The sequence below is a fragment of the Apium graveolens genome, chromosome 7 (assembly GCF_009905375.1).
Source record: "Apium graveolens cultivar Ventura chromosome 7, ASM990537v1, whole genome shotgun sequence".
NCBI classification, from domain to species: domain Eukaryota; kingdom Viridiplantae; phylum Streptophyta; class Magnoliopsida; order Apiales; family Apiaceae; genus Apium; species Apium graveolens.
The window spans coordinates 200,777,600-200,801,686 of NC_133653.1; the positions used below are offsets into that span (position 1 = coordinate 200,777,600).

A 24,087-nucleotide genomic window follows, 5' to 3' on the forward strand; every position below is an offset into this window, starting at 1 on the left:
ATCCAAGGCAGACATTGGCCTAACTTGACCATTATATGGTCTGACCACGAATCTGGTCCACAATTTTATAAAAACAATCCAATTCTAACATAATAACAGAATAAGCAATAATAATTAATAACCAGAATTATTAACAACAATGAGTGTTTAACAATGAAAGGGTTTCAATCCTTATAAGGATCAATAAGGTAATTTCAAAGTTTGGATGCTGGGTAATGAAAGAATTGGATAACAAAGGAATCAATATTTCAGGGTTTCAAGGATTTGGTCTTTCAAAGCATAAAATACAAAGATTTGATTGTGTAAGCAATCTGGTTCAGTGTTTAATATTTAGTTTGTATGTATTTATGGAGTAGGATCGTATACTTGAGGTTCATGTTTGGGTATACAACAATCAATGATCTAGAAAGAATCAGGTTATGGCTTAAGATCAATAACTGGAATCAAGGTTTAGGGTACAGTACTTCAAAGCACTTGCAATATCAACAAGACTGTCAAGTACTACAATATCTCGAGAAAGTTCAGAACACTTGCATGGTATTAGCTTACTACACTGCACTCGCTTCCAATCACAATCGGCTTACTCCTCAACTACCTGTTTCCCTTTTCTACACCTTGCCTCTTCTGCTCATATATCATAAACATCTATCAATAATCAACTCATAGAGTTCTTTTCAACACATACTTCTATCTACCCTTCGTTTTACCCAAATCCGATGAACGGATTGAAAGTTATGCAATAATCAAGTAAACACCGAATATATAGACCGATAGTCAATCAACAACTCATATATAGCACATAATACATCACATAATCAATGATATATTATTTATAAAGAAGTCTCGGGTCATAAATAGGTTTTCTGATATTTAAAATGATTTTTAAAACATTTTTCGGAATTAAAACGAGTCGTTGGATCAATTTCGGGTTAATAAACAGGGTTCGGTAGGCCAATTCTGGCTCCGAAACAATTTTATACTAATTATCGAGCTTTGGAAATAATTTAGCATAATATTTTAAAGCTCGAAACTATTTTTCGGAATTTTTAAATCATTTTTAAATTATTAAATCTAATTAAATAATTGATTAAAATCAATTAATAATTAATTAAATCAATTAATCAATTAATTTTCGAATTAATTGACCAATTAATTAATTAAAAATTAACTGAAATTAATTAACTAATTAATTTAGAATTATTTTTGAATTAAAATTAATTTTCGGAATTAAAATAATAATTTTCAGAATTTTCAGAAATTAAAAATGAATTTTTATAATAAAAATAAATAGGAAATATGATTTTTAAACATTTTATAAACATGAATCCTATTTTTGAAAACTTTGCAAACTACAGGGACTAAACTTCACCATCTTCAAAAATACAGGGACTAAACTGCAATTTTGCAGTTTCAGTCGCCGGAAAATCGGGGGTGGCCGGAGAACTCACCTCCGGCATCCTCCCGCCACCATCACCTCCAGAATTAAACTGCACAATACCAGGAACCTATATCTGCAATCAAAATTCATCAATAACCCCAGACTTGGCTGGAATTTGATCAAGAAACTCGTCGGTTTCCGGCGGGTTCGACGTAAACTTCAAAACACAACTCCCTTCTCTACAGACCACGTTGATTCATGAAACTTGTACGACTAGATTGCAAATTTCACAGAGAATACAATACACTATGCCACAACATCAATCTATTTCAGAATAAGAAACCCCCAAATTTCAATTAAGAACATTCATACGGGTTATAAACCCTAATTTTAAAATTCGAAAATCAAACTCAAATTTGAACATGTTAATGAAGTCCAAATCAGACGTATAATATATCAAAATCATCAGGAAAACAAGCTCTACAACATGCAATCATCAAAACATACAAACAATCATCCGAACGAAAATTCATATTTTTAATAAATTTAATTCGAAAATAAATAAATTTCCAGAAAATAAACCTTTAATTCTGCAGTGAAACAAAGCTCAGAATCTGATAGAACACTTCAAATCCTTCGTTTTGGTTACTCAAGCTTTGAAAACAGAGATTGGTAACACCTTCGTTTTGCTGTTTGATTCTTAGAACAGTTTATGTAATTAGGGTTTTTCTCTGAAAATTATAGAATTAACTAACTGCAAATGGTTTTGATACGAAATAAAATACGGAAAAAGGCTATTTATATTTACGGAATATTAGTATCCCGTTGGATCATTCCTGATATAAAACGGTATGTTTATTTGTAAAAACTGATCCAAACTGTATCGGTTTTCGGGATAATTATCCAATATCAGTACAATTTGTACTGCGGTCTTGGTCTCAGCGCCTGGTTACACGTATTACGAAGTGATAATTGTGATAGTTTAATACAAAGCTCCCGTTTATCGAAAATACGGGTTTTATTGATTTACCGAAATGAATATTGTATCGAAAATGTTGCGCCGGGACCCGCGCAGGAAAAACCGTACGCCGGATCGAAAAAGTCGAAACATGGAATATGCTCAGAATAGTACAATTAGGTTAGAAAGGAGTTCTCGGAAGAGTTTCGGGTTCCAAAAACGTAACAACGGTTGACGTCGGTTGGTTCCCGTTTTTATAAAATAGATTTTAAATACTCGAAAATTTTTTTTATAAATTTCATATGATCCTTATAAATCCATAAATCAACATAAAAATAATTAGGAAGATATGACAATTATCTATGTTTTATTTTGGACATATTAAAAATAAAATACTCAATTAATATTATTTTTGAATATCCAAGTACAGATAATATTTAACAATTAACTCACAGAATATATATTGAACTCACATAATAATTATTTAATAGCAAAATAATTACAGGATATATCCCGGATATTAAAACTTTCTTCCCAGGTGGCAGTTCAGACAATTTCCAGTTCTGATTTTCTTCAATTGACTGCATCTCTTTCTTTATGGCTAATTTCCAATTTATGTCCTTAGCTGCCTGTACAAAATTCACAGGTTCCTCGATTCCCATAAGGTATAACTCCTCATCCAGTTGCTGCTCCTCAGTCTCATTATAAATTTCACTTAAATTTATGATTCTGTTTAGTTCTGAACTATCATCGTAATTCTCCGGGTTCAGTTTTTGCACAAGTGATTGCAGTATTGGAGACTCTGCTGACTTGTTACTTTCAATGTCACTTTCACTAAAATTAGTTTTAACACTTCATGATTCCCTTCCTTTTACCTCAGCCATACCCTCAATTATAAACATGGAAGCTTCGCTAACATCATTTGTCTCCCAAGACCACGAATTATTTTCCTCAAATATAATATCTCGGCTCATGAAAACCTTGTTACTACTGGGATCATAAAGGCAGTAAGCCTTAGTTCCCAGTTCTTTGCCCAGATTCACCACCGATTTACTCCTGTCATCCAGTTTGCTCATTTTCTGACTTGGAATTCTCATGTAAGAAATAGACCCAAAGACCCTGATATATCCAACTTGTGGCTTTTTCTCATTCCATGCCTCATATGGAGTTATTCTTGACAGAGCTCTCATTGGAAGCTTGTTCAGCAAATACACAGAGTGTCTAACAACTTCACCCCACATAAAAGAATGGAGTTTCATCTCTTTTAAACAAATCTTGGCCATCTCCACAACAGTCCGATTTCGACGTTCCATAACACCATTCTGCTGTGGCGTATATGGTGCAGTGTAATGTCGTGTTAATCCATCCTTTTCATAAAACTTCTTAAATTCGTTAGACCCGAATTCACAACCCCGATCAGTTATCACGACTCTAACCTTTCTTTCTGGACCTGTTTCAACCAAAGCATAAAAGATTTTGAAAGCCTCCAATGCTTCATCTTTGTTTTTTAAAAAATATACCCACATATATCGACTAAAATCATCCACGGAAAGAAAAAAAAACCTCTTACCAGATGCAGTTTCAAGAAGAAATGGGCCACAAAGATCCTCATGAATCAGTTGCAGAACTTTTATTACATTATTACTTGCCTTCGAGGGAAATTGCTTTCTAGTTTGCTTCGACATCAGACAATCGTTACACACCTCCTCTGGCTGATTGATCTTAGGCATTCCATTCATCATTCGATCCTTGTTCATTAGTGACAAAGTATGATAATGTACGTGTCCCAAACACATATGCCACAATTTTGATAACTCATCTTATTTTGACAGTAAGCATTTCGAATTGGCAGTATTAAGAATAATTTTATAGAGTCTATTTTGAGATCCCTTTACCTTCATGAGGAGTGAGTCTGTTTTGAGATCGCTTTACCTTTATGGGGAGCTATTTTATTTCCTTCCTCCGACCGTTGTCCAAGACTTATTATATTATTCCAAAGAGTAGGGATATGTTATACATTGTCAAGAATTCGAACTTCCCTATTTTTGAAAGTGAAAGATATAGAACCCTTTACCTCAATCTTCATAGTAGAACCATCCCTAAAACTCACCTATCCAGTAATCTTCTCATTCAATTCTGTGAATTTTGATTTGAAACCCGTCATATGACTACTTGTTCCGTTATCCAAATACCAAATATTCGATTTATTTTGAAATTTTATAAATTGAGAGGGCATTACCTACTTTTCACATAGATGTGTAGCATCTGCATCGTCATACTTTTCCAAGAGAAGAGTCGATTCCTCATCTTCATTGGCCTTGGCCATTTTATAACTTCCTTTAAATCTCTTGTACGCCTGGGTTTATGACAATCAACAGCAAAGTGACCATAGGTAGAACAGTTGTAACACTTCAAAGCACTTTTATCACGACCTCCATGATTTATAAAACTTGACGATTAGTTATATGTGTTGATGCGATTAATTATTTTTAGCCAATGTTCACGAGTCAACAACAATTTCCCATCACTACTCTCACATTTCTTCCATTCTTCCTCGGTGAGCATGAGTTGTCCTCCATTTGATTCACATTTCTTACCCCCTTTCAATCGTTCTTCATGAGCTTACAGATATCCTACTACCTCTTCCACATATAGAGTTTCTAAATTTCTAAAATGCTCAAAAGTAAAAACAATTTATAGTAATTTGGTTGGCATTGCACGAAGCAGTTTTTTGACCACATAGGCTTCTTTCATTTCTTCGCTGAGTGCTCTTATATTAGTCACCAACCCATTCAACCTCAGGTAGAAGTGATCGAGCTGTTCGCTGTCTTTCATGCACATTGATTCAAACTCTAGTCTCAATGTGTGAACCTTAGCCTTGATCACGCGTTATGCACCTTGACACACTACAAGAAATATTGAATCAGATAATGGTTTTCCACCGTTGTCTAAAAGATGAATTTTTCGTTGTCTATCCGGGGGCGGTGTGTTTGGCACTCATACAATGGTTACGCACCATTGTAACAAATACATCACACAACTGAATATAAAACCTTTATCTCATTTTATTCACACAACGCATATGACCCTTTCTAATATTCTACAGACAACAGTTTCTTAGCCGTTGTAACAATTTAGAGGCACAATAGTTAAAAATAGTGTTATGCGAATTTACTCCTACAACAGTTTATGTATAAATTTCATCTAGTTAAACAATGGTTTTTATTAAGAAAACAATACTTTAGACAACGGTTTTCTATTTTTGGGGTATTGTGTTTCAGCTATGCTCACAACAGTTTTTGTAATGACAAAGATATTGTTACAAGAAAATAATTTTATAAAGTAAGACATTCAATGGTTTTAATAATTTTTATTGGCTTTCACACAATTGTGTACCAGATCAAACTCATTTAAAACAAATCAAATAGTATTGTTAAAATAAAACTGTGTCTTAATCCTATTGTAAAAAATTACAAATAAAATTAAAATTTAATATTCAAAATTTATAAAGAAGAATTACAATTGTAGCTACAAATCTATTTTTCACATTCATTTTTCAATTCAGAAATTGAGATCTTGAGCTCCCCTCCTTTTCTCTTCCATCTTCAAACTTAACATCCTTTTACCTCCAATATTAGTTATTTGTTGGAGTTAGTACATGAATTAAATCAAATTGAATGCATCAGAAAAAGCTTAATCAAAAGTGCACAAATTTTACATTATATAGAAGGTACTAGTATAAAATAAATCAATTTCAGATGTATACTAGGACAATCTAATTTTTTATCCAAGATACATGCTAATTTTTTATCCAAGATACATGCTCTTTTTTACCGAAGAACAATAACATAAAACAAATACACATCTCTCATAATTTTGAATAAAAAATTATGAAAAAGTGGAAAAAGTGAATTCTTCCAAATTAAAACACAAAGAGGAAAAAGTGAATTCTTAATTATGAATTCACCGAAAAAGATCAACTATCAAAACCTACAAAGCTTTTATAAGTGGCAAATCTATGGACATCGTATTACTAGATCATAAGTCAATGACCACAAAGAAAAATGATGCCTTGAACACCAAAGATATGCTGTCAAACACCTAGAATTGACATGGCCCTTGCAGAGCCAAATTCCCTTCTCAATCCATGTCTAATAAAGCTCAGGCTTACCAACACAAAATAATACATTAACACCCATCTGGGCAAGTCATACTTGCAGTACGTCATTTTACTTTTATTTGCTAATTTATACAATAAATCATGCATATTGTGTACATTTTCGACAGTCATCTAAAAATTTGTAAGCTGCACAACTTGCCAATACTAATGACTTGCTTACAAGAGTTTTTGAAAAAATTCCAACTGTTAAATATATATATATATATATAAACTTACCATCCTCGGCTTGCAGTTCAGTGTAAGAAACAAAAGGTTTTTCTCTGTTCTTTTACTTTTTTTTAGCAACATCCATTGGCCTGGATGCACCCCCTGTGCAGCAACATCTGCACAACACATAGCCACCAGGTAAATACACATGAAACCAATGCACCAAAAATAGGAGTATAAAATTTATACATAAATTTTACATAAAAAATCAGTTGTCAATGCTACTCTATTCATAAAAAAAACAGATAAAAATTTTACATGTAATGATTCATAATTTATCTATTTATTTCATGTGGACAGAGAGAGATAGAGAGAGGGAGGGGATCACCTTTGTGCTGCAACTTTTTTCTGAATGAGGTGATGCTTTATGTGATAAACTCAACCTTGCTCTTCTTTGTCCACCTAGTAGTGTTATCATCCAGAAGATACAAATCAAATATCGGTTCATCAAGCAATCCAGGAGTAGATTAAACCATTACAGAAATAGAATCTTGATATTCAACAGGGTCTGCCCTAGTACTCATTTCAGTAAAGTATTTAGATTTCACAATTTGGGATAAACAACATACATCTCAATTAAACAAGACATCAAAACAACAGTGTTATAAGACAATAATAATATAATAATCAGCCAGAAAAAGGCATCGTGCTCAATTAGAACAACTCCAAGTACAAAGAGATGCTCAATTTATAAAAACTAGTTATTTCGAGAGTAACCAACTCTAGCCGAAAATTTGAAAATGGTACGAAAACTCTGATATCTAGTTACTTACATTGATGAGTTCCTGATCGAAAATAGCCTCAGCTTCGAAATCCAGAGCTACATCTCCAATCAGAGGAGAAACAGAGCTTATTATACACCTAGTTCTAAAAAAACCATCTCATAATATAACATAAAATTGTAAAGGACTCAATTAACTTACTAATTCCAACAAATTAAAGATTGGGCTCCTCTTAAAAACATCCAATCAAACTAATTGTAAAACTAATTACATTACCCACGCTACACCAAGAAAGACTACCAAGACATGCCTGAATCAATTCTCTGACATGCTTCTAGCTGCGTATGGGTTGTCGCCCCACGGGGATCTTGCCTACAAGAGAGCCTTCGCCATGGAGCCTTCCTCTGGACTGACTTTGATTGGCATTCCTCTGCAAACCCTACATAATCTATCACTGTACTTATGTACTTCTGCTTAAAATAAAGTAGTATGTATGTAGTACTACTACAGATGCCAAGCTTCTTGTAATTCACATAAATTGGCTATTTGAAATAAAAATTACTCTGGATTTAAGTCACAAATTACTCTGGATAACTGAAACAGAGGTTTAAGATAATAGTGATGAACATACCGGGTTATGGCAATCAGTAGTGTCCATTTCGTCCTTCTACTACACCCAAAATGCTTAACCTCCATAACTTTATGCCGAAACATAAATTAAAACCCAATTAAAAATAGGAGAATGAAAAAAAGAAAACAGCCCCAAATCGAAGAAAAGTACACATAAATCGATGTGGGTGTGTATGAAGTGTATTGGTTCTGGTTGTAAGATTGAGAGAGAGGGAGATAGAGGGGGAGAGACGGAGAGAAGGAGAGAAGGGGAAACATTGAGAAGGGAGATTGTATGATGAGATTGAATAGCGGCTGCTGGGTATTATATTTAGGGATTGAGAAAGAAGGGGGGAAACCAAAATCTGAGAAGGGGGAAATGAAATATTGGCCGGTGGAGGGAACCTAATCTTAGTCATGATTTAGTAAAAAAATATCAAATTTACAAGTAGCTGCAATTAAATAATAATAACATCAAATAATTTTCAGTATAAAAATTGAAAATTGAAAATTATTTTTTACAGTATTAAATGTAATAACATTAACATTCTACAAGATCATCGGAAAAATATCTTTTTAAAAATTAATCTTGTAAATCGGGAACGAGTCTCGTTGTCGGGAGGGGTACTTTTACCGGATTTTTCTAATCCTGACATGCAAGATGAAGTTCATATTTTTTAATAATTTTTTCATATGACTAAAATTGATATATCTTAACATCCGTACGGTTGGATCGTCGAAAAAATCATTTTAAAAATTAATTTGTATATTCGGGAACGAGTCTCGTTGTCGGGAGGGGTACTTTTACCGGATTTTTCTAATCCTGACATGCAAGATGAAGTTCATATTTTTTAATAATTTTTTCATATGACTAAAATTGATATATCTTAACATCCGTACGGTTGGATCGTCGAAAAAATCATTTTAAAAATTAATCTTATAAATCGGGAACGAGTCTCGTTGTCGGGTGGGGTACTTTTACCGGATTTTTCTAATCCTGACATGCAAGATGAAGTTCATATTTTTTAATAATTTTTTCATATGACTAAAATTGATATATCTTAACATCCGTACGGTTGGATCGTCGAAAAAATTATTTTAAAAATTAATCTTGTAAATCGGGAACGAGTCTCGTTGTTGGGAGGGGTACTTTTACCCGATTTTTCTAATCCTGACATGCAAGATGAAGTTCATATTTTTTAATAATTTTTTCTTATGACTGAAATTGATATATCTTAACATCCGTACGGTCGGATCGTCGAAAAAATCATTTTAAAAATTAACCTTGTAAATCGGGAACGAGTCTCGTTGTCGGGAGGGGTACTTTTACCGGATTTTTCTAATCCTAACATGCAAGATGAAGTTCATATTTTTTAATAATTTTTTCATATGACTAAAATTGATATATATTAACATCCGTATGGTTGGATCGTCGAAAAAATCATTTTAAAAATTAATCTTGTAAATCGGGAACGAGTCTCGTTGTCGGGAGGGGTACTTTTACCCGATTTTTCTAATCCTGACATGCAAGATGAAGTTCATATTTTTTAATAATTTTTTTTATGACTAAAATTGATATATCTTAACATCCGTACGGTCGGATCGTCGAAAAAATCATTTTAAAAATTAATCTTGTAAATCGGGAACGATTCTCGTTGTCGGGAGGGGTACTTTTACCGGATTTTTCTAATCCTAACATGCAAGATGAAGTTCATATTTTTTATTAATTTTTTCATATGACTAAAATTGATATATCTTAACATCCGTACGGTTGGATCGTCGAAAAAATCATTTTAAAAATTAATCTTGTAAATCGGGAACGAGTCTCGTTGTTGGAAGGGGTACTTTTACCAGATTTTTCTAATCCTGACATGCAAGATGAAGTTCATATTTTTTAATAATTTTTTCATATGACTAAAATTGATATATCTTAACATCCGTACGGTTGGATCATCAAAAAAATCATTTTAAAAATTAATCTTGTAAATCGGGAACGAGTCTCGTTGTTTGGAGTTGTACTTTTACTAGATTTTTTCTAATCTTGACATGCAAGATGAATTTGAATTTTTTTAATAATTTTTTCATATGACTAAAATTTATATATCTTAACATCCGTACGGTTGGATCGTTGAAGAAATTATTTTAAAAATTTATCTAGTAAATTGGGAATGAGTCTCGTTTTTTGGAGTTGTACTTTTACTAGATTTTTTCTAATCCTCACATGCAAGATGAATTTGAAATTTTTTAATAATTTTTTCATATGACTAAACTTGATATATCTTAATATCTATACGGTTGGATCATCCAAGAAATCATTTTAAAAATTTATTTAATAAATCGGGAATGAGTCTCGTTGTTTGGAGTTGTACTTTTACTAAATTTTTCTAATCTTCAAATGCAAGATGAATTTAATTTTTTTTATAATTTTTCATATGAATAAAATTGATATATCTTAACATCCGTACAGTTGGATCTTTGAAAATTTCATTTTAAAAAATTTATCTAGTAAATCGGGAACGAGTCTCGTTGTTTGGGTATTGTTAAAGACCATTTATGTGGTAGTGACCCCTATATCGAAATAAATTAAGAAAAAATAATATATTCAAATGGATAGATATTAAATGGCTCATTTGACTTTTCTTTCCTCATACAGTGTCTGTCTGTAATATTTTAAACTTAACAAGTCCCGAATCATTCATATGTATAGTTATCGACTATATTTCGAAAGTAATGACGGGATCTACGTATGTATATGATTACGATACAACATATTATAAAGAAAAAATATAAGTTATTTATTTCGTATAACCTTAGTGATATTTAAACATGTGTTTGATAATGTGAGTTTTTACATGCCAATCACTTCTCTTGTAGCACATTTTGAAAGCGTACGGTATCGATTCAAGTCTCATTCAAATCTTTTGGATTGTCAAGAAATTTGATGTCAATAGACAATGGCTTTAACGAAAAAGACTTGTTTGTATAGGTTCTTACAGTGGATTTTTGCCCAACCCGTTGCCTTATATTTTGTCAAAAAGGTTGATGTCATGACACAATGGTTTCCTAAAAAAGGCTTGTTTGTACACTTTCGTACAATGGTTTAATTTTAAAACTATTGTCTTATATTTTAGAAAATCATTCTTCCAAACCTAAATCACCTTCAAAAAAAATTCAATTTTTTTTTAAAAATTCAGGCGGGAATCTAAATAAAATAGAGGGGAAACGAAAATTTTAATTTTTTGTAAAGCAACGGCTCAGAATAGTCTATTCATAATCCAACGATAAAGAAAATGTGACTTTTTTTAATTTTATATAAATAAAATTTACAGTAAAAATAATTCAAGCCCTCTGAAAATTAGACACCGATTTTTCATGAAAGTTGTTGTAACATATTTTCTAATGCAGGTTATTCAGACAACGAGTAAGACACCATTGTCTGAAACTCTTTTACTCAACAGAGGTGATAAACTATTGTTTGTTATGCTTTGTTTCTAACATTGGTTTTTGTGCACCATTGTCTCAAATAAATAACACATTGGTACCGGAAAACCATTGTCTAAGTTGCACAACAGTCCTTAAAACCCATTGTGTAAAATAATAGAAAACACACCGGTTTATTGTGACCTAAACAACACTTGTACCAATAGAAGTCAGACAATGAGGATGAATACAACCATTGTCTCATTGGACCACAGGGGCACCATTTAGACAACAATTTGAATAAGTTGAATCACCATTGTGTGAAACAGAATAATACAAGGTTTTTTGGTCAACTACCAATTAACCGTTGTCTAATTTTTTGGGACAACAGTTTTTTTGGCCACCATTGTGTAACAGGTGTTGTCTGATTCAGTTTCTGGTGTAGTGACACATAGTTTTCAAGGCCTCTCAGGCCTCTTTTAGTGTTCCTTTTTCCGCAATTGAGGTAACATATTATCTGGCCGACCCTGATACAAGTTGTGTACTTATTCTTGGCCAGTGTTGGATAGCTCAAACCTATCGACCCTCCTTGTTTGGCTTTGTTTATATCCATTACTGATATTTCTGACTTTCTCCGAGAAATCCTAAGCTCTGATACCAAATATTGTCAATATATTATATTAACTGAATGATATAAAACTAAGAAAAGCAAAACACAGCTTTCCAAAAAAATACACCTTCTTATTTCAGCAAACTGAGGCAATAAAAAAGAAATACACTAGGAAACTGAAAATACTAAAAAACAGGACACGATCACCTGCCCACAACCTACACTAACTCTATTTCCTTTACTCAATCAAAACTCCTAAAACAACGGACCTGAAAACAAACATTACACAAAATAGACGTTGGTAACTCTTTATTCGAAAATAACGTATAACCCAAAGTCTAAGATTCACCAACAGTACTTTCATCCTATGAAATTTTGTCTAAAGAACTAACCTTTAGTTATAATTTTTTTTCTTGTGGAAAATAAATTTTTAGTATAATAGTAATATTGTTCTAATATACTTAGTATCCAGTACTCATTTAGGTTTTTACTCTTCTAATATACTTAGTTTTTAGCACTCATTAAGTATTTTAGAAGTAGAAGGACCTAGATTTTGGATGTGGGTTACAATTAAGTTGTTCTAATTTCATGTTTCTTTGGTTTATTTTTATTTTTGTTGTAGTATTATCCCTTATTGTTGGCTGTAGTATATGCTCATCACGCTTTTCTCATGGGGATATTCGAATTTATGTATACATAGTTTATTTTTCCTTTATATGTGTATTCTAATGGCTTACAATTTGTGAGAGAAATCCATGCTTATAACGATCAAAGACAATACTAATATGTGCATGTTCTTTTTTATATGATAACAATAAACATAATATATTATATAAATAGACTATTATGAGATATATAGCTATACCCATATATAATGTACTTTGCATTTACCTGCCATGTTTAATCCTAACACCACAGTGGTACATGTTAGTATATTTGAGATACCAGGAGATTGTTGGTACCCTTAAAACCCCCTCCCCCTCTCCCTCTCCATCTCTTCTTGTAATTTTTTTTATGTTTTTTCTAAAATTCAATTCTCATGAAAAACTGCGTACATTTGGGTATTGTTTCTAATTTTCTACTATATCAGTTTTAATTTGATGCAATCTATTTAGATGTCTCTATATATAAATTTATTGGTTTTTCATAATTTTAATGACTTTATTTGTTATCTGAATTAAAGTAATGATCCACACTATGAATGGTTGGATAGTGCTAAGGAGATAACTCATCTTGCTTCCGATGTTTCTACTAAAACTGCTTCACTAGCAGCTTCTACTCCTTATGCAAGTACTAACTCTTTCTATATATTTATATATCTTTATATATACTTATACTTTTGTATTTGTCTCCTTATTTCCCCGAAGACTCATTATATAGCTAACTTTGCAGGTAGTTAAGGTAATTGACAGGCTTGAAGCCACTTTTATTAAGCATTTTTTAAATTCTAATAGAAAGAAAGGGCTTAGCATTCTAAGACCAAAAGCTAGGAAGGAAAGACATAGAGTAACTTTCTCTTTAGGTACATGTATATATCTAATTTTTTTTCTTTTACATTTTTGCTATATATTCCTGTTTCCTTCGGACAGTTTTATGTCTTGGTATATAATTCATCTCCATACAACTACCACTACAGGTTTCTTTGTCGGGTGCACAAAAATGTTCATTTCTGCTCTTGTTTTTCTCATTCATGCTCACCATCTTCTAAACAAATAAGTCCAAGTACAGTATATGATAACAATGTTTCCTTTGTATAGGTCATTTAGAGCTCAATTCCTTAGTGTTAATCTGATCTTATTATGCTACCAAGTGCGTGTAACTAACAAACATATTTGTTTACTTTCTTCCTCTGGAGCTTGATTTTGTCATATCTCATAGCGGAATCATACTTACATGTGCATTTCATTGCATCAAGTAACTATTTAACGGACGTAAAAGATCAGTTTTGTACTAGTGAAACCACATCAACTAACTAGAAAATATTGCTTAAGCATACAAGTCTTCCGAATAACTTAAAACGTAATCTACTACAAAGCATGTTCTTTTTGTAACCAACCATATAATAATGTCTTAAGCTAGATAGCAAAAGCTTAAGTCGGATTACCATCAGCTCTGTGTCGCTTGAATACGAGTAATTTTCTCTCGTGTTGGGGAAACATTTTTAGGTGGTTGCCCTTCCTTCGGTACCTCGGGGCAGGCAACTTGCCAGGTAAAAATGTTTTAAAAGACTTCTTTCTTGCCTCAGCTTCCTCTGATGCAAACATACGAGCTGCTTCAATTCACTCCTGTCATTAATAATATATACTAGTTAAAAGTGTTTCCATGAAAACATTTATACTACCAATTAACAACATATGTGTATATGCCATAAAAATATAAATGTTAACGCACATGCAATCACGGGGCTAAAAGAGAATCTATACTATCATATATGTCAAAATTATGAAGCAAGCACAAGAACATTAAAATTTTAAACCACAGAACACATAATTTTCATAGCATAAGTATACAGGCTCCAACTATAGGAAGATAACTTTTTGTTACATATAAAAGTTACTCTAACCTATGTCAATAAAAACAACCACTCAGTTAATTGGTAAAAAAGGACTGACCTTTTGTTAAACTTACTTGAAATCCAACACACACAGTGATTTGAGTTTATAGATAACATACAATCGATAGTTAGGTTTCTTGGTAATGTTGTTATCGATCACACGAAGGAACATGAGCTTCAAGAGATATGCAAGCGGAGTTAACATTCTATTCCATTCCGCCGAACAATATAGAGCAATAAAGTATTGTTGTCACTAGCTATCCAAATTTTTTTGTGACAGTACGATGTAAAGAAAAATTGGATAATAACATATATGTAACATAGTGGCATAAAAAAATAAACAATCATGAAAAGAACATTGTAATCTATAAAAATAATTTAAAGGTTTATATCAAATTAGTGCTACTAGAGATATTTCTCCTCTGCTGCTAATTCTGCAGGGTGTTTGTTGTACTTGCCATTCTGGCATTAATTCATCAATGAGAGCTTGGCCATAGGGACAGCTTCTGTTTAATTTCCGTGAAGGCTTAACAATACGAGAAGTCTGACCAATTGCTTTTCTGATCTCCTTGGGTTGTATGTCAAATTCTTCAGCTGCAAAAAGTAAGGCGACTCTGATTTAGCAAAAAAGAGTAAGGAGGCATTGAACTAAAAACCATATTTAGATAGAAAATATTATTAAAGAAAAAAAATTAGAAGTCTAACCATCATCTTCAATGTGAATGATGATAGTTTTACCCTTGTCTAAACAAGGTTTTTTTCTGCTTGTCCCAGAGTATTTGTTGTCGGTTCCGGCTTCCTCCAAGTTACACCCTTAGAGGAAAAATATATATTAGTGAATACTCCATAAGCATAACATTAGAGGAAAAATTACTAGATTGGATTTGGCCCAGAAATAACTATTTGGGGTTTCAAGGGGAGAGACAAAGAAAGGGATTCTTTTTATGAAAACAAGAGGCTCTACACCTTTAGTAAGGATAAAAGAGGCTTTATAAGGGGAGGGAAGGAGGGCTAGGACAGGGGAAGAAGGAGGCTAGGAGAAGAAGGCGCTTTGAACTTTAATGGACCCTATATATTAAAACCCTAATTTAATAGACGGCCTAGACTAAATAATTTAAAAAATCCCTAATTCTAATGGCTGATTAAAATACTAATTAAAATTTACAACTCACATATCTAGCAAATTCACTGGTCCATCATATTCACTAAATCAAAAAAAATCAATCATATCATATTTCTGCAAATAAAACTTTAAATCATGAAAAATAATTAATAAATACTAGAACATTTTTTACCAAGTTAATATTATATTTTTTAGTAAATTATATATTTAAGACACTGCAAATTATTTTTCTTAATTTTGATGTTGAATATTAATAAAAAAATATTTAATTTTGGAATATATTTTAATTTTTACTATTAATTTATTATATGACACTAAAATATAAAGTTTACTTTTTCTTTACAACACTGCTCAGTAAAAAATATTTTTTAAAAATAGGAAGTGATATATTTTTTTTATTTATGAGGCATGCATATAAATATTATCTTTTCTTAATTCTATTATATGATAAAAAAATTATTTTTCTTTTTACGAAATGAATATTATTTTATACTACTATAATACAATGTAATACCAATATAATAATTTTGTTTATGCAAATCACATTTATCTATGTGGGTCTTGTGTGTATATTTTAAAATTTATAAAATTTAATTTATTTCACAAATTTGTAATGCAAAATGATTGAAATTCAAGAAATAATATAAATAAAATGTATTGAGGAATTAAATTATTCCTTAATTTAATGTATGGACTTATAAATTAAAATATACTTAAAAAGGAATTAAAATGAGTACCTTTTAATTGTTAATCTTTAGATATTTTTAACAACATGAACGATAAATGTAGAAGAATATAAATAAAATTCGTTATTATATAAATTTTACTACATTAGTGTACCGTAATTGTAATATCCGCGATATCGTGTAAAATTATTTTTATCAATAATTGTATTATTTTATTATTATTATTATGTAAATTTTGGTGAATTATCTGATGATTGATAAGATATGAGTATATTATTTATACTATGCCCAAGATAAAATATAGATAATTGTGATATTTTTCTGGTAATTTTTGGATCATTATATAATTTTATAATGATTTATAGATTTAATAATTATTTTTTGAATAATTATAAAAATTACATTATAAAGTCGAGAATCGTCCAACCTCAACCATTTTTATATTTTTACAACCCGTAACTCTTCGGAAAACTCCTTCCTAACCTAATCTGGTAATTCCGTATATTTGCCGTGTTTTGACTTTTTCGATCCAGATTACAATTCAACCCGTACGCATCCCCGTGTACAATATTCGATACACTAATTATTTCGATATATCAACAAAATCCATATTATTGAAAGATGAGATAATATTACATTATCTTCATATAAAGTGTTTTATAAAAAGCCCGATTTGGATAATTATTCAATATGGGTATTAAATCATATCATTTTTTACAGTTACTTAGCGGCTAAGTAACTAATTTATCGATCCAAAATGATCGAATACGAACCAATATTCCATAAATATATGAAGCCCTTTTATTATTTCATTTTATTCGTATAATCATAATGGATGAGTAGAAATATAGAATTTATAGAGAAAAACCCCAAAAACGTCGCGTTCTTCATAATCAAAGGGACAAACGAAGTCGTTATCAAACTTCGATTTAAGCGTGCACAATATATCCAATCGAAGTCTTGAAAGACTCTTTCTGAATCCACCATCTATTCAAGTGTAGAAATCAAGGTATTTTTCTTATTTAATTATTTTAATTCGAATTATTTATGGATTAAATTAGGAATTTTTGTTGTTGATGTTTTTGATGTGATTAGATGGCAGAATCATGTAGATCTTTTCTTCCTGATAATTTTGGTATATTATATGATGAATTTGGAGTCGAATAACATGTAGAAATTGATGTTTGATTATTGGATTTTAAAATTAAGGTTCTTGATATGAATGTTCTAAAGGTTATTGATGTATTGGAAAGGTATTTTGTTTTATTAAAATTGGTGTTGTTGACATAATTTATGTATACATATTGTATTTAGAGGGTATTCTAGAATATATTGAAATGTTGCATAAAAGTGTTGGTGGGTAAATTTGAGATTTGTTAGTGAGTAGCAAATAGCGGAAAATCATATTAGTTTTAGGATAAATTAATTGCATTATTCGAAAGTAGAGTAAATTTTAATTGCCAAGTGAATCGAAGATTTGGTATCGAAAAGGATAGATATTATTTAATAAATCTATTTTATAAGCACAAATATAGAATTAATTTTAAATGAGTTAATATGGAAAATGATTAGTATACGCTAAAGGAATGTTATTAAATTTTATTAAAATATGAAGTGAAATGTTTGTTCAATTTATGTCATAATTTTTAAAAGTGTAATTATTGATCTAGTAGTCAATATTTATGAATTATTAAACTATTAAATAAAAATAGTATAAGAATTCGTGGTTTAATTATTTTATACTGAAATATTTTGTGGAGATTATTATTTTTAGAATTTCTCCACGCGAGAAGTATTTAAGTAGGAAGAGGTGAGATTTCTTGAGCAGTGAGCTAATAAACTGATATATTGCAAGTTTTATCTCCTCCCTTTCCTAATTTTGATGTTGGTAATTGTTGTGCCTGTTTTAAATTAAAATTTACAAGTTTATTATTTGAGCTTTATTCGCGATTATATATAACACAAAACATTTTCCCTCGTTCGAGACACCCGGTTAAAATGTCTTATTTATATTGACAAAATAAATTTATTTTCTTACGTGACTATCCTATTGTTCAGGACAATTTTTTTATTTCCTATTGATGGACAGAAATTTCTATTTTTTCTTCAAATTTATTTCAAAGTCTTGAATCGATTTATTTTCAGGATCAATTTTTTAATTTCTATCAAGTTTTAAAATAATAATTTATCAATTCGTTAACCCTTCCAAAACTCATGAATCATAAATCGATTACTTATTCTACCTTTATTTTTTCAGATATATATATACTGGTCAACGTGGGGTTTGACCTCCGATTATATATATATATGATTAAAGTTCTATGGAGTCCACCGTTTAATTGGAGTTCTCTGAGTCCATCTATATTTTATAAATAAAATATTTTTTAAAATATGTTATATTGAAAAACATGTTTCACAAATATCATTATTTCAATAAAATTATACAAATCTCATACATTTACAAGTACAATATATTTGTTCTGCAACATGACCATTTATGTTCTACAAACTAAACGTATTTTGTTAAATAATATATGTTGTAATATTATACTTGTAAAATGTATACAATGTGCAAGATTTTCAAACAATCACTACTAGAAATAGTGCCTACAACATCACCCCTTTAACATCGGTTAGAAATGTCACCGATGTTAAAAGCAGTTTTAACATCGGTTACTTTAAAACCGATGTTAAAGGTGTTGTAAGACATCAGTATCGAAACCAACCGATGTCTATAATCATTTTTTTTAAATAAAATAAAAAATGCCCGCTTCATTCTTTCCCCTGTAAATACACCAAAAAATTCCCCGTTAACCAAATTTTTTATTCTCAGTTTCCCCCCTCTCCCTCTCTCTCAGCTCTCTCATTCTCTCATCTCTCTCTCATTCTCTCTTCTCCTCTGTTCTCTCTTCTTTCTCAGTGTCTTGTCTCTCTTCTCTCTCATTTCTCACTGTCTCTCTTCTCACTCACTCTCTTTAACCTAAAACCCCTAAAATTTATATGAATTAATAAACTCGATTAATTCATAAATCGTGGTTGATTGGTGCTGAAGAGCCTTGAAGGAAGTCTGGACCACTCGATTAGTGTGTGAAAAATATGTTTTTTCGAATTTAATTTCAAATTTTATGTTTTGATTTTAATCGAGTTCGTTTTTTCTATTTTATGTTTTTTCGAGTTTGATTTTAGGTTTCTGGAGCTGGGTTTGGTTAATCTTGACGTGGGTTTGCTCGATTAGGTAACATTTCACACGCATTTATACATTTTTTTACTTTAATAGATGCATGTGTTCCTCTTTGGTCTTGTTTAATTTTAATAGACGCATGTGCATGGATCCTATGTAGTTTATGTTGAGTATGTTCTTGTTCTTGTTATGTTTAGTTTATGTTGTTTATGTTGTGTTCCTCACTATATGTTTTTGTTCTTGTTTATGTTCAAGTTTATGTTCTTTTTTAGTTTAGGTATGGAATTGTATATGTGTAAACATGTGTAGCTGTAATAATTAATTTATATGTTTAATTATGCGTGTTACAAGCATTCATATTAAAAGCTTGACGAGGACGATATGTATTATGTTTTACTGTTATATATCTGATTTGGCATACATCATTTGACAAATTTTGTGTGACAGGAGTGCTTACTGGGTCTTCTGGAGTCGAAGACAGTGATTTATGTAACTCATCAAGTTGAGTTTCTACCTATTGTAGACCTCATCCTGGTGAGCTAGACTTCTTCTTTGTCTCCTTCATCATTATATGTGATCATATATTTTGAGATAATTCCATCTTATTAGGTTATGAAAGATGGCTGAATCACATAATCCGAAAAATATGGCAAATTACTTGATTCAGGGAATGACTTTATTGAACTTGTGGGTGCACATAAGACAGCTTTATCTGTACTCATCTCTTTAGATGCTGGGCCAGCTTCTAAATCTTCTAATCGCGGTGAGAATAGAGTACAGGGAGTTTTTGGGCCTCATAACAGACTGTAGATGTTCAGAGCACTGAACCACCAGATGAAACAGTAGGAACGAAAGGACAGCTTGTTAATGAAGAAGAAAGGGAGAAAGGGAGAATCAGTTTCTTAGTCTACTGGAAATATTTGATAACAGCATATCGGGGTGCACTCATACCCGTTATTCTGTTGTCACGAGTTTTTTTTCAAGTAAGTCAGATTGGAAGTAATTACTGGATGGCCTGGGAAACTCCTGTGTCAAGGAGTGTGGCTGCTGCAGTTAAAGTTTCTACTTTAATAATATTTTATGTAGCCTTGGCAATCGAAAGTTCTTTTTGCATACTTGGAAGATCCCTATATCTTGCAATCATTGGATACTAGACAACAACACTACTCTTCTACAAAATGCATGCTTGCATTTTTCGTGCTCCAATGTCTTTCTTTGATTCTACTCCAAGTGGACGCATCATAAATAGAGTAAGTGCATTGAACGGATGGTACATTTAATACAAAAACATGATGTCTCGTGTAAACTTCAGTGTTGGTATAGAAAATATTCAGAAGCATACAAGTTTCGAGCATAATTATATTTTCCATAGTAACTTGTCCTTTATCCTGAGCTACATGTCATATTTTTATACTTCAGCAATATTATCTACCTTCAGCACGTGAGCTGGCTTGTTTAGTTGGAGTGCGTCAAGCTCCAGTTATACAAAATTTTTCCGAAACAATCTCAGGATCAACCACGATTAGGAGTTTTGATCAAGAAAGCAGATTTCGGGAAACAAATATGAAACTAATCGATGGAAGCTCCCGGCCAAAGTTTCACAGTTTTAGTGTAAGGGAGTTGTTGAACTTTCACTTGGATATATTTTCTTCTCTAACATTTTTATTCTCGTTAGTTTTCCTGATATCTATTCCTCATAGAACAATAGATCCAAGTATGTGGTTTGATTCTTGGTACTTCTCTATAGCACATAATTTTTATTTTGCATCTGATTTTGCTCCTCCACATCCTCAGTTTTTTCGCCAACGTTGGTGACATATCGGTTTGCAGGCATAGCAGGCTTAGCAGTTACTTATGGCCTCAACCTAAACCAGTTACAAACATGGGTAATATGGAGCCTCTGTAATCTCGAGAATAAAATTATATCAGTTGAAAGGATGTTCCAATACACTTCCATCCCAAGTGAGCCTCCTCTTATCTTGGAAATCAAATAGGCCAGTTGATCACTGGCCATTGGATGGTAAAGTTGATGTCTAGAACCCACTACGCCATAGATGGCCTATAGCAATAGCAAGAAAATTTTACAATAGACCTAAAAAAAATGTTACCATAGCCAATAAAAGCCCTAAGGTAACATAAAAATTAAGTTACTTTTTTTCGAGTTACCTTTTGCCCCTAAGGTAACATTTTTTTGCCCTGTTGCAACCTTGAATTTTGTGTTACAATAAGCTTCAAAGGTAACATCAAAGTACGTCTATAGTATCACACTATACATGTTACCTTTGCACTTAAAATTTGAAAAAAGGGCCCCACATGTAAGGCCAATGTGGGCCCCACATGTGGGTCACCAAATCATTATAACAATTTTTCCCTACTGTAACAGCTTTTAAATGATTTGTATTATATTATACTAATTTGTTTGTAATATTGAAGTAACTAATCTAACATATTTCTCAAAAAATAAAATTTGACATGATTTGTTTGTAAATTGAACATGCCATAAACCTCTTTTTCATACAAGTCAATAAAATAAACAATTCAAACCACCAAACTTCAAATTGGTACAAACCCCCGCCAAATACTATTTCAGTTTTCACACAATCACCATCAACTCCACATAATCCAAAAAACAGGTACATAGTCTATAATCTAGGACGATATCAACTAAAATTTGACGATCAGTTTGATAATAATTTAGCAAGGCACGAGCTATTCGGATCTGTTCCTGCTCATCATTATTTTCTGATTAAGAGGATAAAGTAGTATCATGTTTACCCACTGCAGGAAACAAATCAGTGAATATAAATTCTAAGTAAAAGAGTGCACTGAAATTAATTAGAAACTAGATATATGAGACTAAAAGAAAAATCCAGGATACAACTAAAGCAATCAACTACCATTTGCACAATAAACATGTGGTACTGATAAACCAAAAATTTAAAATAATATGCATATTCAGAATTATGTAGAAAGTGAGTGACATGTATCAAAGTTTGCATGATCATAACCTGAAGTTTGACACTTGACCACCAAACAAATTATCTTCAAGTGAAACTGTAAGGTTACGAGTTTCCTTGTACGAATCAGTTGGCATCTTGATGTAAAATAGACCTACAATCAATGTTATGAGATGATTACAAGTCTTAAAGGGGGTGAAGAAACAGAGAAAACAATTTCCTACCATCAAAGCATTGCAGAATTTGTATCTTTAGAGTTACTAGCATAAGGACAAAGTTGTGGATCCAATAACTTGTTCATTCGCAGTATACAGGGGACGTGCCAAGTTGGAAGGCTTGAAAGTGAAGGCAAAAATTAATACTGACCAAAATAATGGAAGACCTGGCATAAAACAAATTAGAGTCTGATTTAATACCTTTCAGAACCAAGCCTACACTGACTAGTCCATATTCAAGTCATCTATAAAATAGGTATTAAAAAATTAAGGCAAGAGGGGTAAAAATAGAGTAAGCTGGATTACTGTTAGCATCCAAGTGGTATTTTTAACTTCGCGAGGATTGGATTGCACGTATCGATGGTTAAATGTACATCCTGAGTGCATGTCCACTTTGTGGTCATCTCGTAGATGTGAAACCAGAGAGGGAATAGTGCCAATTACAACGCATTCTGATCCAGCATATGGGCAACTGTATGGTTAAAAACTGCATCATTCTTCGTGTTTAAGTTTGCTGTCATATGGAAATATCTCCGGACATCCTAGTGTGTAATACTTACAAGGAAGTTGAAGCAATTCTGCTACATTCTCCTGAGCCAGGCACCTGATATATCCCAGTTCTTGTCTACAAGTAGGACATCGATTATGAACCTGCACTTTACAGGTTAAACAGAAACAAAGTGTGACCGTTGGGACACAGCAAGGATGCATTCTGTGGAGAAAGGTAAATCTCTAGTACTGCCAACATTTGAGAGGAAGATAAATCATAAACACTTATAAGTGAAACAACAGTAAATTGAGTGGCTAAAGTGGTAGAAGAAATTAGAGCAACTTGCCTCTTCCATGCATGTGGATCTTAATCATACATGCACTCGTATACTCACTGAGCAGTCCAATTCTCAGTCCACAACATAGGCTTGTTGGGACCAATACACAAAGGCAGCATTCCGCAAAGCCCAGCTTTAGAAATCCAATAAATAGGTAATAGATAAAACAGAATGCACAACACCGCAACCAAAGAAAATGCAACTTTTCACATTAAAAAACAAACCTGAAATCCCCATTGCAATTAAATAAAGATTGGTCTAAACAACAAGTTAGCATTATCCACTTCTATATCAATACAAAACAATCCAAATTCAACAAAAACAATCTTTCGATATAAAAATCAAAACTTTAGAAGTTAAAATACTGATTAAATTACTGAATAACCTGACAGAAGTAGTAGAATTATCAGAAAGTTGAGGCTGTGGTGCTGATAAACTGCAAAAGTAACGACCCCTTTTA

The 24,087-nt window shown here is 31.9% G+C and overlaps 2 pseudogenes; one reads left to right on the forward strand and one right to left on the reverse strand.

Annotated features, from left to right (window-relative positions):
- The first annotated feature begins 17,665 nt into the window (after positions 1–17,665).
- Positions 17,666–21,665, forward strand: LOC141674353 (ABC transporter C family member 3-like; annotated as a pseudogene).
- Positions 21,666–22,665: 1,000 nt separating this feature from the next.
- LOC141674354 (E3 ubiquitin-protein ligase SINAT4-like) lies at positions 22,666–23,864 on the reverse strand (annotated as a pseudogene).
- Positions 23,865–24,087: the final 223 nt, after the last annotated feature.